This window comes from Canis aureus, chromosome 7 (assembly GCF_053574225.1).
Source record: "Canis aureus isolate CA01 chromosome 7, VMU_Caureus_v.1.0, whole genome shotgun sequence".
In the NCBI taxonomy this organism is placed as follows: Eukaryota; Metazoa; Chordata; class Mammalia; order Carnivora; family Canidae; genus Canis; species Canis aureus.
In genome coordinates this window covers 14,170,568-14,189,509 of record NC_135617.1, presented here as the reverse complement: position 1 = coordinate 14,189,509, position 18,942 = coordinate 14,170,568, and the positions used below count along the sequence as shown (strand labels likewise).

Here is an 18,942-nt window from a genome sequence, read left to right as displayed (position 1 = left end):
AACAGCTTTTTTTTCATCAAGACACCACAAATAGAGCGGGTGGGTGGGTGGGGGAATCAAGTAACAAACTGGGCAAAGGTTGGCAATGCATACAACCAGGCAGGAGAGAGAAAGATATATTCTGAAAATATATTTTTAAAAAATAACTCATACAAATCAGTAATAAACAGATAACTCATAAAAAATGAGCCCAAGTCGTGATCAAGCATTTGACAGGTGAGAAAATTTAGATATCTAATAAAGACACAGAATATATTAAAATATATATTAAAATGTAGTAAAAATATATTACTTCACTAGAATTCAAGCCAAAATAGCATACTATTTTTCACCCACAGATTTAGTAAAAATTTAAGTGATTAATATAGGTGGAGCAAAGAGGATGAGATTTCCTTTCCGGTGGAAGATAAGCAGGTGCAGTCACCTTGGAGAACAATTTGGCATTATCTCATAAAGCTGAATTTTACATAACTGCCCAAAGTTGCAGAGTTAATATTCACCCTGAGTGGTATGATGTAGTGTCTGGGACAATCTTTTGAGATACCTCTTGACTGAGAAGATATCTTCTATGTGCTTCAATTTATTAAGCACAACAACATCTGCTTGTATTTGCAGCTTATCAGTACATATTTATGAATGCATCTGGTCATCAGGTGATCCTGAGTGTGCATGTGGGCTGCAGCCTCTTTCCATGGCTCTGCAGCTCCTCTCGGGTCTTCTGCCCACAGCTAAGGGACTCTGATTGCCCCAACCTTTGTGAAAGCTGACATCAAGTGATGTCATTGTTCCCCTACTCTCTTTGAAAGGAAGGGAAGGAAGAAGAAGGAGAGATCATTCACCCACTAGAATAATTTAATTTAATTGATAAATTAACACTCTACATGCAATTAAGTCAAAAGAGAGCAGATGTCAGAAAAAAATATTTCCTTTCACATTCCCTCTCTAGTTGATCTTGAAAATATGCGCCTGATTTTCCATGGTCTCCATTTCTACTGGAGCTGCAAAAAATGTTCTTGGTCAGGGCGACCACATCTACTTAGTGTTTATTTGTCCTACTATGTGTCAGTGCGTGTTACATCATGAACATATATTGGCGTAAAATTAAAGTTCTTTCTCTAAAGCTTCAGTGGAAAGTTAGATAACAAGTATATAAGTGCATGTATATCTAATACAAAGTGTGACAAGTTTTGTAAAAGAAGCTGTGGGTGCAATTATGAAGGTCCAGCTCAAGAACAGCCATGTCCCCATGGGTGAGGCAGTCTCTGAGGATGAGCCCTTGAAAATGAGATCTAAAGAATGGTGAGGAGCTTGCTGGTTCGTGGAGGTGTCCAGAAACACTGCAGTTCTGCTTGATTTCTTGGCAGCTCTTAAGTAAACACATCATGATGTCACAGTGCTTGCTGTGCGATTCTGGTTTGGTGCTTCTCTCTGTAAGTGAAACATTGGGAATACAATGTTATCCTATCTCTTTTTTAATCATAATAAAATATAGACATTTTCCTCATAAAAACAGTAAAAACCAATTATTTTATTCACTGAGACGAAAATCCCCTTTCCCCACAGGTATACTTCCTAACCACCTTCAACTCCTTCAGAATGCTTCCTCAATCTCCACAGGCACCAAACCCCATGGATCTCTCTTCCCACATGTCTTATATCCACCCTCTCCATCATTCCTGCCACTACGTCAACTCTTTCCCCAACTCCTGTTGTTGTCTCCTAACTGGCCCCCTGTCCTCAGTCCCTTCCCTACTGCATTAATCCATGTGGTTTCCACATCTATCTGTCCAAGTCATATCTCTCATCCCGCCACTCCTCCAATGACCTTTACCTATGATAAGTCGAATAAAACTCAAACTCTGTACTGTGGCATTCAATGCCTTTGGTGACCTGGCCCCAGCATCTCACAGAGGCTGAGGTCACCTTGGCACGTTCTTCTTTCCTCAGACAGGCCCACACTCACATCCTCCATGGATGCTGGTTGGTTCCCTGCATACAACTTCCTCACACACACCATCTCTGCCTACTTGCTTTTCAAGACTAGGCTCTTCCTCTGTTCAGACACTGAAACCAGAAGGAAGTTCTCCTTTGTTAGAACCTCCAGGGCACTCAGTTCGTGCTTTTATTGTAGCATTTATGCCATTTTGCCGCACAATTTGCTTATCTGTACAAAGATCCTACCAGCTCCAGTGGATTGTGATGTCCAAGGGAGGAGAGATGGTGCCTCTGCCGCTTACCACCACAGAGCCAATTTCTGTGACTTTCTTATTGCAGGCATATAAACACTGGTTGGCTGAATCAAGGTTATAGGTTAAAAAAAATGACTGTAAAAATAAAAAAAAATGACTGTGTTCTCAGTTTTGAGATTCCAATGGACTTTAAAAGGGACCACCTTGGGCAGCCCTGGTGGCTCAGCAGTTTGGTGCCTCCTTCAGCCCGGGGTGTGATCCTGGAGACCCAGGATCGAGTCCCACATTAGGCTCCCTGCATGGAGCCTGCTTCTCCCTCTGCCTGTGTCTCTGCCTCTCTCTCTCTCTCTCTCTCATGAATAAATAAAATAAAATCTTTAAAAAATAAAAAATAAATAAAATAAATAAATAAAAGGGACCACCTTGAAATATAAAATATCTTTCTATCTCAACATTTTTATAGTCATAGGTATCATTTGAACATTAAAAAATAGGTCACTTTTTCTCTGAGAATTTTCCTCTACAACTCTGAAGCTAAAACCTCTCAGTAATTATCCTTACCTATGAGAAATGTGCATATCACCTTTTGCATGGCAAATATTCAATAAATGTTACTAACTTCCAGTTTCTGTGTATTAAATGTTGATGTGTTCTTTTTCAATGGCATAAAAATGCAAGGTGCACAACGGATCAAACATACAAAAATATAGGGCAGAGAATGACTTATGGGTGGGGTGATGGATCTCACTTTCACTTCTTTTTTTTTTTTAAGATTTTATTTATTTATTTATTCATGAGAGACACAGAAAGAGAGATAGAGGCAGAGACACAGGCAGAGGGAGAAGCAGGCTCCATGCAGGGAGCCCGATGTGGGACTCGACCCTGGATCTCCAGGATCACACCCTGGGTTGAAGGCGGTGCTAAACTGCTGAGCCACCAGGGCTGCCCTCACTTTTACTTCTTATATATATTCTTTTAAAAACATGGTCAGTACAGTGTCTTGATGTATCTCCAGTGTTCCCTATACTTATTACACACCAAAGCACCCTGGGTACAGCAGGTTATTATTCAGTAACCTACTAATTTCATTTTGTTAACAGACTACCCCAAGGTATATGAATGAGATATTTGAAGGAGGAATTAGAAACAAAAGTGAGCAAAAAATATCTAGTGATAAAAATACAGGTATTCATGAGGAAGTGAGAATGAAAATGGAAAGATTTTAAAGGAGAATAAAGTATGAAGAGAAATAAAGGGTATGTCAGCCTCTCTCCCCCTCAATAATTCCTGTTCACATCTTAGACTCAGGAGATAAGCTATAGATACTATTTTCATTCCCCTTCTTCCTTTCCATCACCACTGTGCCCAGAGCTCAGGGTCATTGTCAGGTTTCCTTACTCTTTTCAAAACTGATTTCACATAACATTGGCAGTGAGCAACGTAGCCTAACCTAAGAAGTTCCTTTCCATGGGGTGTTTGGGCTCCTCTTGATGCCAAAGGGGTTGCTGTTCACTCTATTCCATCCTTCAATCCTTCTCCACTGCAGTGTGCACGGAGCTACCAAGCTAGCTCCCCCTTTTCTGCCACCCAATGCCTCCTCCTTGAAGTGGAGCATGTTTTCACTATTGATATTTCTGAAATGCTCAGAATGTATCTGCCATATTCCTCTATATATTAGAAGAAGCTCTTTTCAAGCATCTACTAATCATAGAGTCATGCACTGTATGTGTATCTTTCAAAAATAGGTCTCTGTTTAAAAAAAAACAAACATTTTATTTATTCATTCTTGAGACACACACACACACACAGAAAGGGAGAGAGAGAGAGAGAGGCCGGCTTCCAGCAAGGAGCCTGATATGGGACTCGATCCCAGATCCCGGGATCATGCCATGAGCCGAAGGCAGACGCTCAACCGCTGAGCCACCCAGGCGTCCCAAAAAACAGGTCTCTCTGGAGTAAGGGTAGGTCTTTCTGGGCTGAGAGATGTTACAGTATCAGTGATGTAGACAAGGTTATCCTCAAAATACACTAACCCATGCTGGTCGATGGCTAGAATTTCTAAGATTATTTGATTCATGTTCTTATTCATCACTAGATGGTAAACAAAACAAGAAGAGAGATAAAAAGTCTGTTTTGCTCACTATCATGTGTTTCCAGCATCTAATATATTGATTGTCATGTAAAAATTATTCAATAAAAATTGTCAGATGGATGAATAAATGAATGAATGACAGAAAACTTGAAGTGCAAATGGTTCTGAGACATAGAAAGCATTGACTTTCGGACCTGGATGGTTGCTACAGAAAACCTTATCACAGCTGACTTTGGTAAGAAGGGCAGAGAGAATGCAAAGAGGCTTTGAAGGTTGGTTAAAAGCAAGAATACAGAAAGCTGACTTCAAGGGAACTGAAGTCAAACTCAATAGGTTTTAACATGTAATTGGCAGGCAACTATGCACTATGAATACCCATGGAATAAATATTATTCTGTGAATAGACTATAAAGAAGGTGGTTTATGAAAGAAAAATAAGTCCTCATCACCGAGAACCGCTATAGCCTTGGTGTTAGAATATTTAACTGGGCTTATAATTTCCCCACACAGAGTATATATTGATTTTCCAAAAAGGTTATTAAAACTTTCTGCCTTTCCAAGTCTTAGTTTAATTTTTCAGGTAACTGACTTCCTGCATTTCTCTCAAACTTTATTACTTAAAGTCAATATAACTTAGTTATTCACAGCTTCTTAAGGAATTTCTCTCATTAGATGTTTTTTCCACTTTCAAGAAAATACTACTAACAGTATTACTTCTATTTGTGGCAAGCTAATTCACTGAGACATTAATTTCCATTTTGCCACCTCTCTGCTTTTTCACATTTCCATGAAGGTGGTAAGATCTTTGGAGACCATTAAGGGAGAGATGGTAAAACAGCCTATCCTGGGAGGAGCTGGAGCAAGTCAACCACTAAATTGGATCTCTATGCTGCATAACAAATTGCCATCAACATAGTGGCTTAAAACAACACACACTTAACCAACTCACAGTTGCTATCAGCAGGATTCCCGAGCTTAATTGGGTCCTCTATGCAGCAACTCACAAGGTTACAATCAGGGTGTCTGTTGGGCTATGAGGTTCTCATCTGGAGGTCAACTTGGGAAGAATCGACCTTGAAGGTCATTCAGATCGTTGGAAATTCATTTCCTTGCACTGTGATTGAAGGCCTCAGCTTCTTACCAGTTTTTGATGAGAGAGTTCCTTCAGATCCTAGAGACCACTTACAGTTCCTGTCACGTGACCCTCTCACATGTCCTCACACAACTTGGCACCTTACTGCTGCTGGGCCAGCAGGAGAATGTCTCTCACTCCAGTCTGCTGTGAGTGACATCCATGAATGACTTTTACCACCAGTAAGAAGTAAATAACAAGTTCCCTCTGCATTTCAGGGTGGTGGTGGGGGATTATACAAAGGCATCACTCACTGGAGGTCACCTATGGTATGTCTGCTACAACCACCAAATTTACCTGACGTCCAGTTTTCTTTTTTCTTTTCTTTTTTAAGATGCCATCTATTTATTCATGAGACACACAGAGACACAGAGAGAGAGAGGCAGAGATAAGGCAGGGGGAGACGCAGGCTCCCCATAGGGAACTAGATCCCAAGACCCCGGGATTAGACCTGAGCCAAAGGCAAACGCTCAACCACTGAGCCACCTAGGTGCCCCTGATGTCCAATTTTCAGGCGGGACCTTAGAACTCTGGTGGAGAAATATTGCTGCAGCTATTGATGATCATTATAGTGACTTTCTTCCTTTTCTTTCTTCTTTCTTTCTTTTTCTTTCTTTCTTTCTTTCTTTCTTTCTTTCTTTCTTTCTTTCTTTCTTTCTTTTCTTTCTTTCTCTCTCTCTCTCTTTCTTTCTTTCTTTCTTTCTTTTTCTTTTATATGTATATTTTTATTGGAATTTGATTTACCAACATATAGTATAACACCCAATGCTTATCCCATCAAGTGCCCCCCTCAGTGCCCATCACCCAGTCACCCCATCACCCCACTCACCTCCCCTTCTACTACCCCATGTTCATTACCCAGAGTTAGTGACTTTAAACTCCAATCCTAAAATTCCCGAGTTGTTATTAGAATTTTTGCCTAATTCCAGTATTTCTTTACATCTTCTGAAATAAGAATACATCCAGGGAAAGGGCAACATTATACAGACAATTTAGTAAATGGACTAGGAGCAGCAATTGTGGCAGATGGGGATAAACAATGCAATCTTTTATAAAGTAGCAAGGATTATAGTCTGCTGCATTCTGTAAGTAGCTTATCCTTAATAAGAGTCTTTCATTTTCAGATGATTCCTAACCTCTGGTTTAAATTTTTTTGGTATGGCTCCCATCTATAAGGCTTCTTCCATAACTATTTTCTCTAAAGTCGAACAACAGAGAAAGCCAATTACCATCTTCTCTTACCAGGAATTTAACCAAACAAAAGATGTCCTTTGGCTTCCATGAACCAAGAAGTAAATTAATGGACTCATACCCAAGAAAAAGGCAAGCACTTCAAATCCCACCCCATTATTTGACCACTACCAACAGTTTCTCTAATTTGTTTTTTTTTTCTCTTTCTAATGCCAAAATTTTTTTACAAATGTCTCACTAGTTTTATCCCATTGGTTGAATATCATTTTGACATGGTCTTGCCCCATCATATTGCCCATTCTTTCCTTTAAAATTTGGGCACTAGATGGGGAGGACAAGAGAAAGCATACTGGGTAAAATCAAAAGTGGGAAAGGGATACTAGTTCATCAAACATCTTGGACTTGCTTCCAGCTCTTTCAAACTTGTTGAAATCTAGAATGTATTTCTTCAAATATCCTTCTCTTAATTGGAATAAAGATCTGTGTTCTTAAAAATGAATTCCATATGTTTCTATTCACTTATAGTTTCTTAAAGACACTGTAAAGATCATTTAAGGTCAAGTCTTGTTGGAGTCTTTTTAAATTTATTAAACTTTCAGGCCATGGGCCTGAGGACTAGAAAAACAAAAAAACAAAAAACAACAACAACAAAAAAAGAGGACTAGAAAAGAAAACCTCCTTTTTTCCTCAAACACTACTACCCAGCTATTCTGCGCAGAACTATTTGATTCTTCACAAAACTAAACGCATCGGTTTGCTGAATAATCAAGGCAGAAGGGATTTCAATAAAACTTATTGTCTTGAGTGGGGGTGACTGGGTGACAGGCACTGAGGGGGGCACTTGATGGGATGAACACTGGGTGTTATGCTATATGTTGGCAAATTGGCAATAAAAAAAGTATTGTCTTAATTTAATATTATAATTTCAAAATAGTACAAAAATAAAATTAGTAAACTTTTTGTATAGCCTTCTCCATAAATCCAGAGCAAGAAGCACATTGTTTCAATATGATGCTTCCATGAAGAGCACCATCCTTAGACTCTTTGAGGAACATACTTTCCCTGCTCTTACTCCTCTTCTACATCAAGGTTCAGAGAAACCTGATGATTACCAGAAGCATACTTGATAATTTTGATAATATATGCTTGGGACTTCAACTCCCCATGAAGTGCGCTGGTATCAGATTACCCTGTAGTGGGAGGAATTTCAGTCTATAGATGTCTGGGACACTCCTTGCACGCCACTTTTCCAGAGTGGCCAACAGGGGGCACCCTAGAGAAGAGAGGAGACAGCAAGCCAGCTACTGCTGTTAAAGTTTTCTTGGAGAACCCCCTTCTTAGATCCCTGAAAGCTTCACCATCACCCAAAACTTCCGTGTGAGGCAGATCAGTGCAAATCTCAACGAGATAAATCTCCTAGTAGAAAATATCCTGAAAGCAAAGAGGAAGTGATTTCTATAGAGAATAATCCACCACAAATGAATTCAGTTCTGTTTGTGGTAATTAGAGCCTATATAAGCTTTACAGTTTCTCCAACAGAAATATGCTCCATTGTGGGAAGAGATCATAGAAAACATTTTAACTCCCAGCTCTTTTCAGGTATTTGCCATGGGTTTAACAAAGACAACTGTGGGAAACAAAATACCTGTTCTTGTTTTAAGTTTGATTTCAGAAAGTCCCACTTGCGCTTGAAGGGGATTTGAGATAAGTTTAGGAAAGTACAGGATAAAATATTTAAATAAATTCAGTAAATTTGACGCTTCATCTTCCTAGAAATCCAGTAAATAAGAAGAGCATGATCAGTTATAAGATGTATAGTATCTTTAAGTAAAAGCAAACTACTGTAACTCTCAACACAAGTGCAGATCTTCAAGACCTTGGTACACTCAGTTGTTAGATGTGGCTTTTAACAACAACAACAAAATGTAAAGGAGAAAGTTTGGCAAATTTTATTCCAAATTTTAGCCAAATGCTCCAGATTTTTAAGTCTTAATTTGACTTATTTATTTATTCATTCAGCAAGTATTTTTATACCCACTTTGCCAGGCACTGTGCTATCCACTGCCAAATCAACAGCAGATGGCATAGTTGCCATTCTCTGTCTTCATGGAGTGATTTGGAAGATGAAAAATTAAGTAAATGTTAATGGAAAATTAACAAGTCTTATGGTAAGCCCACGAAAACAAAGTATGGAGGCCTATTTAAGAGAGTCGCTGACCTGTTGGTTAGGTCAAGGAAAGCTTTCTTGAAAAAGTGATGTTCATGCTGAGACAAAAAGGATGAGTAGACAGTAACTAGTTCATCAAGGGAGATGAGGATAGAAGGGACAATGCAGGCACCAGGAAGAGCACACATGAAGTCTTCAGGGGTTTTTAAACTATTTTAAGGACATACACACACAATAAATCGTCATTATATTGTATTCGCATGTGATATTATATGGGAGCGCTCTAGAAAGAAAACGTACTATTGCTGTCAACAGTTATGTTTTGCCAGAACTTCAGACCACATAGTCTGGTTGGGGCAGATTACACCACTGTCTCTGCATCCAGGCACAGCCCATTGTTGTGTTTCTTCCCTCTGGCAGCATTCAGACACAGGCTTGTGATTCAAAAAGGTGAATCCAAGTGACCCTAGGAATCTGCACCAGATTTGCTGAGACTCACTGGATTAGCCTGGAGTTTCTGGGGTCCATCTTAGCACCTTCTGAACAGAGCCTGCCTAAGGGGGAAAAAAATACAATACAAAGACAAGCAGAGTCCAGGATAGAGAGGCACCAAGTCATCTGAGCCCCTAAATCTAGATATACCAAAGTTTAGTTAAGTGAATAGATTATTTTTCCTTCTTTTCTTTTTTCTCTTTTCTTTTCTTTTCTTTTCTTTTCTTTTCTTTTCTTTTCTTTTCTTTTCTTTTCTTTTCTTTTCTTCTTTTCCTTTTCTTTTCTTTTCCTTCTTTCCTTTCCTTTCCTTTCTTTTCTTTTCTTTTCTTTTTTCTTTTCTTTTCTTTGCTTAAGCCACTCTGAGTTATCACTTGCAACTAAAATAATTTTTATATCAAAAATGTACAAGCAAAACATTTATTTTTCTCATAATGGATTCTACATGTAACTATAAAAGAATCATTGGTTTATCCACCACAGCTCTTTTTTTTCTCTTAGTTTGGTATTATTTTTTTCTAAGATGTCTATATTTAGTATACTTTTCCTTATCTCCATTAGGTCCCAGAATAATAAAAATATGTTTGGTTCTGCCAACTTACAATTAATCCTTGCTTTGAATTGGCACCCATGGCTCACCTTCTCCAGAAAATTCTCTCCCTGATTCTATACTTAGCCATTTCTATTCTTCACTCTGTAAAGGATTCTTCTCCCCCACACCACTGCCATGGTTCCCTGTTCTCTTCCTACCAGACTAGCAGGAACTTGGTGCTGATACTTCATCTTACCTTTTACTCTTCAGCAAGTATCACATACCCTGTGCCTGAAGGCTACATATATGTATATGCATTAATTAACTCAAAATCATGGGGCACCTGGGTGGCTCAGTCAGTTAAGTGTCTGTCTTCAGGCTCAAGTCATAATTCCAGGGTCCTGGGACTGAGCCCCATGACTGGCTCCCTACTCAGCAAGCAGTCTGCTTCTCCCACTCCCTGCCCCCCCTCCACTTCTGTGCTTGTTTTCTCTCTCTCTCAAATAAGTAAATAAATACAATCTTTTAAAAAAAATTGACTTAGGGCTCCTGGGTGGCATAGTCAGTTCAGCAACCAATTCTTAATTTCAGCTCAGGTCATGATCTCAGGGTCCTGGGATCAAGCCCCTAATCTGGTTCCACACTCAGCATGGAGTCTGCTTAGGATTCTCTCTCTCCCTCTGCCCCTCCCACTCCTGCTGTCTCTTTCTCTCAAATAAATAAATAAAATCTTTTTAAAAAATTAACTCAAAATCTTTAGAAGGCTTATTTTTGCTTATTGTTTATTAATTTGCTTTGCTTCTTAGATCCCACTTATGAGTGAAATCATATGGTATTTGTCTTTCTCTGACTTATTCTACTTAGCCTAATACCCTCTGGGTTCTTCTATGTTGTTATAAATGGCAAGATCTCATTCTTTTTTAATGGTTGAGTAATATTCCATTGTGTGTATGGACCACATCTTCAAATTGTTGCATTATAGGACAAAGCAAATAAAAAGGATTTAAAAGTCCCAATGTTTTTTGTCTGCTTATTAAAGAGTTTGTGGGAGGATATAACTTTTCAAGTAACTTTTCAGAACTTACCATTTGAATCAATAACAAAATCATTCAACTTTTCTTGCTTATTATTTCAAATTTTATCCACTATTTTTAAGCAACCTCATAGGTATCACATAAATTATCTCCAGTATCCACCTCCACTGAGGCCCACCTTAGGTTCTGTAGCTTGTGCTTACAACTCTGAGTACAATCCTGAAAACAGCATTTCCCACTTCCAGCAAGTTTATTCCTTTAGCAAAGCATTTAAAATTAATTCGACAAACCTCAGGGCAGTTAGTCAGCCTCTGGAGGCAGACACATGGGGTCTGACCTCCAGCCCTGCACTTTACTACTGTAGGTGAGCTATTTAGCTCCTCTGGGCCACAGCTTCTCTCCCATCATGGTGGGCAAAGATAAGGATGGCACTTCTTTCAAAGGGGTTTATTTATGCACCCCAGTCCATCCTCCTCTGCCTGGCCCATGGGTGTCAGTCTTGAGCAATCAGACTGGGGTCAAACCCTTCTTACCATGAAATACTTTATCTACCATTTGCTTCATTTGGCCACCTTCCAAATATGAGGGAATTTGGAAGTTACCTGGTTATTACTCAGTGCAAACCCTTTCTGCACACCTCTTATTTGCAGCTACATGACTTGGTCATTTAAGTAATCACTAATCCCTCATGAAATTTCATGTTTGTGCATACTACCACACACTCATAGCATTTCCTAGTTTTAAGTGCAGTTAAAGACTTGTCAAAAAATAAATAAGTGAAAGAGGAAGATACATTTGGAGAGAATGGTGGAAGAAATTCTAACTTGCTAGGTATCCCCCACAGCACTTTAACTTGGTAATGACTACATCCCTGATAGATATGTTGTGGAAATGTTTTTGTGAGTATGGAATGTTGTAGGTGGAGTTTATAAAGAAAAGATTATTTGCCAAATTAGATATATTCATATACATTATAGTTTCACCTCAATATACTACCTATGAAGATGATAAAGGCATTAACCTAAAATGTTAATTACAATTTAAGTATTAAGATAGTGCCCAGAGAGAAAATTATCAATAGAGCTAAGTTAAAAACTATCTGTGAACACAAGAGGCCTGGTCTTCTTAGGATGACTGTGGGGGTTCCCACAATTGGATGGGTTAACAGGGCAATGTGGGGATAGGAAACAAATGACCTTTTAAAGATTTTGGCTTTTTTGTCCCTAAGTGAGCTAGGGGAAAACTGTATATGTTAAGAAGGAAAATACTAAGAATTTTAACTCTGATTTTAGAAATTCCATCCCAATGCATTATATAAGGGTGTTTCTTGCAAGTATAAGGCACAGCTGCCAAAAAGTGTGACAAATTGTCCTGGTTGCATAAGAAGAAACAACCACATCTGTAATCTAGAATGATAGTGAGAACACATATATGCACAGTCCTTTGTCTATCATGGTAGCTAACCTTCAGGTTTCTTTCCTTAAAAAGAGGAATATCCAGAGACAAATATTAATTCAGAGAGTTTAAATGAAAGAGCTTTCCACTAAATTGTAAGTTTAAATTCCAGCCTAGCAACCAAATGAGAAAATGGATCTGTTCACTTGGAAAATGAATTAATAAAACATATCCAGAGTTCTCTAGCTGGGGGCATACAATAACTTTTATTTTGTTTTATTTTTCAGGGAAGAAGTCATGGATTAATCAGTCTATCATCAAACAAAGTGCTACTATAGAGACATAAGGGATGCAACTTGTAACACATCTGGCCTGGACAGAGAGAGAAGGAAGGTTCAAGGCCAATATAAACCTGGCTGCAGTGCAGAGTGGTAACTCTGTGTGATTCCACAGTGTCCCCCTGGAATAAACAACCCTCTTCAGGATAGCAAGCCTCTTCCCTCTTATGTTGCTTTATAATCATAATGACATACTTGGGCTTTGAGTTTGCCAAACTGCCTGGTAAATTCCATTTTCAAATACCATGACACTACATGACATGGTGCCTTCACCACTACTCCAGCCTGGGAAGTTATTTCCCATTCTGTATAGATTACAAAATGAATCTAAAGCATATTTGTGAATGCCATCTTCATAAATCTATTCATTTATTCTCTCAAGCTTCTCACTCCACTAGTAGCATCCACAGTTTGGGGGTGGGATACTTTCACAAGCATAGAAATTTGTCATAGAGATCCCAACTGAGCAACTGATCCCAACTGATCCCCAAACATCAAATCGTGGAGTAAAATGTGACATGAATTGTTATTTGCAGTCCTTTTCTCCTTGCCATCTGCTCCAGCTCAGCCCTGACCACTTACCAGACTGAGCATATGCAATAACCATTGCATCTTTAACACCTCTGTCTTAATTCCAAGCACTGCTTATTCAAAAGCCTTCTCTCTGCCAAAAAAAGGGTGGGGGGGGGGGAGAGAAAAGGAGGGTGGGGGAAAAAGACTCTCCTAACTTCTCTCAGCAAAGATCACACACTGCTATACTGAGCTTTCAGGGTCTATATCCCATCTGCTACCTGGCAGAAAAAAGATCCTTCAAAATGTGTGACATCATCTGGGGTGAAATCCCACTATTATCCTGGACAAATTCAATGGGATTTGTAGATGATAGGTTGAACACTCAGTCTTCCCAGTTCTGTTGATGTTCTGGTGCATTTGCCTTCACCTCCACTGTATTTCTGCTATATAAACTTGTCTTGTACCTTCTAATTAACATAACTGATGCAGAGCCAAAACTTTAAATAGCAGCATTCCACCGGCTAACCACAGCACCCTAGCCAACTTCCTGTTCTCTCACAGGCTTGCTTTTTGGCCTGATGGAAATCTCCAATTCTTTGATCCTCCATTTCCTCTCAATCTACCTTTCTCTTCCAGTCTTTATTTCCTTTGATATTTCAACTTTATTGACCCTTGTCCGTCTGCCACACTGTCGATGAAATTTCAACCATAGATCACCCCAAACATCTACTTTCTGCCTTCCAAACCCTGAGCTGATGAGTCAAAAATCTCTGTCTCTGTCTCTGTCTCTATCTCTCTCTCACACACACACACACACACACACACACATACACAGTATTGTTCCATTATAAATTCGTAATTTCTTAGCAAGCACTTTAGCAATATAGAGTAATGCTGAAGATACACAAACCTTAAACCCTAGAAATGTTACCAATACCTTTGAGAAACTCTTGAACGTGCAGACAAGGAGACATGCGCAGGAGAGTTCAATAGAGCCCTGTTTGCAACGACAGAAAGGCAGAAACAACCCAATTGTCATTCGGGGGCATGGATCAGTACTTTCTGGTGTATTCAAAAACTGTAATGCTATATAGTAGCTAAAATGAATAGTCTAGATGCATCAGCATGATATACCTAAAAAACAAAAATCATGCTTAAAAGTTGCAAAATGATACATGGAACATAACATTTATGAGAAATTCAAAAACAATAACCACAGCATATTCAGGCATACCTCATCTTATTGCACCTAATTGCTTTATTGTACTTCCTAGATATTATGTTTACTTACAAAATACAGGCTTGTGGCAACCCTGCACTGAGCAAGTCTGTTGATGCCATTTTTCCAACAGCATCTGCTCACTCTGTGTCTCTGTGACACATTTTGGTAATTCCTACAACCTTTCAAACTTTTTCATTATTATATATACTATGGTTGTCTGTGATTGGTGATTGTGACTCCCTGAAAGCACAGATGATGGCTAGTATGTTTTAGCAATAAAGTACTTTTATTTATTTTTTTTAAGATTTTATTTATTTATTCATGAGAAACACACAAAGAGAGAGGCAGAGACATAGGCAGAGGGAGAAGCAGGCTCCCTGAAGGAAGCCCGATGCGGGATTGGATCTCAGGACCCTGGGATTACGACCTGAGCCAAAGGAAGACACTCAACCACTGAGCCACCCAGGTGACCCAGCAATAAAGTACTTTTAAATTATTTACACTGTTCTTTTAGACATAATGCTATTGCAGACTTAATAGACTACAGTACAGTATAAACATAACTTTTATATGTACTAGGAGACAAAAAAAATTCATTTGACACACTTTATTGTGTTGTTTGCCTTATTGTGATGATTTGAAACCAAACCCAGAATATCCCCGAGGTACACTGGTAGCATTTATGAGTAGATACATTATAATGAAGATTTAAAATGTATATGGCAATGATATACACTATCTTTAGGAGCACGAAGAGGGAAGGAAAGGAAGAAGATCAAGGCAGGGGAATGTTAAATGGTTAATAGGTCAGTAAAATTTTATCTCCTACATCTTATACAAACATAGGAAAAAATATTAGCAATTTATGCTTAGATGGTACATATTTGGGCTTCTAGAGGGTGCGTGTTACATTAATTTATGTTATTTCTGTATGTCTGAAATATATATGGTTACAAACAAAAACCAGATTAAATAAATTCATGGTCTCAACCTTAAATATACTGTAAGCTGTCAGGCATAGTCAGCTCCTATAGATTCCAGCATCCTCAATCACTCTCACTTCCTTCTTCCCAGAGAAAGTAAAATAAGAATTCCTCCAACCTCCTGACCTATTCACAAACCTACAAACTACCTGAGCCTTCTCCCTTCTTCATTTGCCTCTTTCTTGGCTCAGCAAAAGAAGGGTCCTCTCCATTTCTCTGCATTTTCCCCCCTCAAGCTCCTTTATGATCTCCTTCCACCCATAACCTGCCTTTCAACTTTATCCTCATCAGCTTCATCTCTGAAAGGGTTACAGCATAGAAATAAAGGCAAACTAGAAATAGTTCTGCCTCAAAGAGATTAAAGTGATCCTCTTTTACTGTTCGTATCATCCTGCCAGAAGAAACCTAAATCTTCTATGAAGAAAAACAACATCATCCAAGTCCTCTTCAATTTGTCATAAGTAATGCACATCATTTTTTTAATTTAAATTCCAGTTAGTTAACATGCAGTGTAGTAATAGTTTCAGTTGTACAATTTAGTGATTCAACGCTTAGATATAACACCCGGTGCTCATCACAAGTGTACTCCTTAATCCCCGTCACCTATTACACCCATTCCCCCACCCACCCACCTCCCCTCTGGTATCCATCAGTGTGTTCTCAATAGTGGTATGATATCCAGTGGAATCTAAAATGAATGAAATCTTGCCATTTGTAATGACATGGATGGAGCTAGAGAGCATTATGCTGAGCAAAATAAGTCAGTCAGAGAAAGACAAACACAATATGATTTCCCTCATATGTGGAATTTAAGAAACAAAACAAATGATCATAAAGGAAAAAAAGATACAGGAAAACCAAGTGCACATCATTTAATGAAATACTCCAAGTATGAAATAAGACAGAGCCCAATGACTGAAAACTTGAGAAAGCAGGTAATAAAAGTATATTGAGAGGCAATCCAAATATGGAGTTGTATAAAACAGACATTAAGATAGTTACGAATAGCATTTTTATTAAAAACTATGCGATGGACTATTTAATAGCATACTGAAATCTATAAGAATCAAAAGGAACTTATAGAACTGAAAAACAATTTAAAAATAAGAATTCAGTAGGTAGTTTCTACAGACAAATAGGGACAACAAAAGAAGAGGAATAACACATTGATTAATACAAATTAAAAATCAGGATTGATACTCTGAGAGAAAAAAAAAGAATAAAAATAGAAAAGAAAAGGTATATATGAAATCAATAGCACACACTCAATTGAAGTCCCAAAGGAGAAGAAGGAGCAAAAGTACCATTTGTAGAGATAACTGAATAATAACTTACCTACACATTCAGGAAACTCCATGAAACTATGAAGGATTAACACAAATAGAAAATAGAAAAAAAATTAAAAATAGAAAAATCTTAGAAGTATCCAAAGAGAAAAGACACACTTTCAGAGAAGCCACTATAAGACTGAATTTTTAACTGAACCAATGGAAGCCAACACTGAAAGAAAAACTACTGCCAAACTATAATTCTATGTTCGGTGAAAATAATCTTGTAAAATGAAGACAAAGCTGATTTCAGACAAACAAAACCTGAGATAATTCTTAGTCAGCAAGTCTGAACTAAAAGAAATAAGAAAATCAGTTCTTCAGGAAGAATAAAAATGATCTCAGAAGGAAGTATGGTAATGCAAGAAGGGATGAAAAGCCTGGAAAGGGGTAATCATGTGGCTAATTCTAAATGGATTTTAATTGTTTAAAGCAGTAATACAGATGTATTGTGAGGTTTATAGCAATGCAGAAGTAAAATATATGACAACAGTATCACAAAGGACAGAAATGTGGTAAATGAAATTAAGACAGCGACGGTTTTTGCATTGTATGGAAAATCAGAGCAAATGAGACCCTAACTGAGGGTAGGCTCAAAGAAGATTGGGATGCATACTATAGGCTAGAGTAATCATTAAGCAATATATTACTAGTAATCTAAAACATGGAGGAAGTGGAGTAATAAAATTAGTTAATAATTAAACAAATGCCAAAGAAGGTAAAAAAGAACAGACAAGACAAAATGTATATAAAAATGATTTAAACCAAAACATGCTAGTAATTACATTAAATATAAATATAATAATAATCCAATTAAAAGGCAATGATTGGGTATACTGTGTATGTGTGCACGTGTGTGTGTGTATACAGTTGGCCCTTGAACAATGTGGGGTTTAAGGGCACTGACTCCGTACACTGTCAAAAATCTGTGTATAACTTTTGATACCCAAAGGCAAATACTAATAGCCTACTGTTGACCAGAAGCCTTACTGATGACATAAACAGTTGACTAAGACATATTTTATGTTATATATATTATATACTGCATACTTACAATAAACTAAGCTAGAGAAGAAAGTGTTATTAAGAAAATAATAAGAAAGGGAAGATACACTTACAGTCTTGTACTGTATTTATAAAAAAATTCCATGTATAAGTGGATCTACACAGTTCAAACCCATGTTGTTCAAGGGTCAACTGGATTTTTTTTTATTTTTATTTTCAAGGGTCAACTGTATTATACTTAGAAGAGTTATACTTTTTATACAATGACACAAAAAATTTAAAAGTATATGGATTTAAAAAAGGTATACCAGGATCCCTGGGTGGCGCAGCGGTTTGGCGCCTGCCTTTGGCCCAGGGCGTGATCCTGGAGATCCGGGATCGAATCCCACATCGGGCTCCCGGTGCATGGAGCCTGCTTCTCCCTCTGCCTCTCTCTCTCTCTCTCTCTGTGACTATCATAAAAAGAAAAATAAAAAAAAAAAAGGTATACCATGCAAGTATCAATCAAAATAAAGCTTCTATATCTATAATAATATCAGACAAAGTAAACTTTAAGGCAACAAGTATTATTAGAGATAAAAAAAAAGATATTTTGTTGTAACAGAAGTGTCAATTTAACAAGAAGATATAATAATCCAAAATGTATATATGGCTAATAACAAATCATCCAAACATGTAAAGCAAAAACGAACATTAAAAGGAAAAAAATAAATAATCTCATGATTATTATGAGATATTTTACATGGCTCTCAGTGATTTATAGAAGGGAGAAAAAAACACTAAATCTGTAGAAAATTTGAATATGATTTAACCAAGTGGACCTCTTTGGCTTCTATGGTGCATAAGAAATACTTACCAGAATAAGCCATACACTAGGCCATAAAGTAAGTCCAACAAATGTCAAAGTATTGAAATACACAGAGTATGCTATCAGGCCGGAGTAAGCCACACTAAACTTCTGAGTGTTTAGAATTTAAGCAATATTCTAAATAACAATGAAAATTGGAAAATACTTTAACTTAAGTATAATAAAAATGCAGCATATTATAAGAAACACGAAAGAAGCAGTAAAAGCTATGTCTATATCAGGAATTCTTATTCAAGAACTAAAATTCAAGAGATCTTGGAAGAAAAAATGTACAACTTCATTTCTACTAATGTCACATATACAGCTATTTCCATTATGAAGAGGCAACCCCAAAAAACATGCCCAAGAATATTCATGCACTATTAATTAACACAAAAATAAAGACAACTCAAGGGTCAATCAATAATAAATAGGCTAAATTGTGATAAAATTGTGGTAAATTGTGATTAAAGTTGTGATATAAA

At 37.7% G+C, this 18,942-nt stretch overlaps 1 long non-coding RNA gene across 1 annotated transcript in view; it reads right to left on the bottom strand.

Annotated features, from left to right (window-relative positions):
- Window positions 1-343: 343 nt before the first annotated feature.
- The window catches only part of LOC144316766 (uncharacterized), a 31,175-nt gene continuing 12,576 nt past the window's right edge, over window positions 344-18,942 (bottom strand). Inside the window, exons 2-3 of the long non-coding RNA XR_013382618.1 lie at window positions 14,010-14,069; window positions 344-1,428 (exon numbers count right to left, since the gene is read on the bottom strand). This is a non-coding gene — a long non-coding RNA (uncharacterized LOC144316766). The remainder of the gene's footprint in view (window positions 1,429-14,009; window positions 14,070-18,942) is intronic.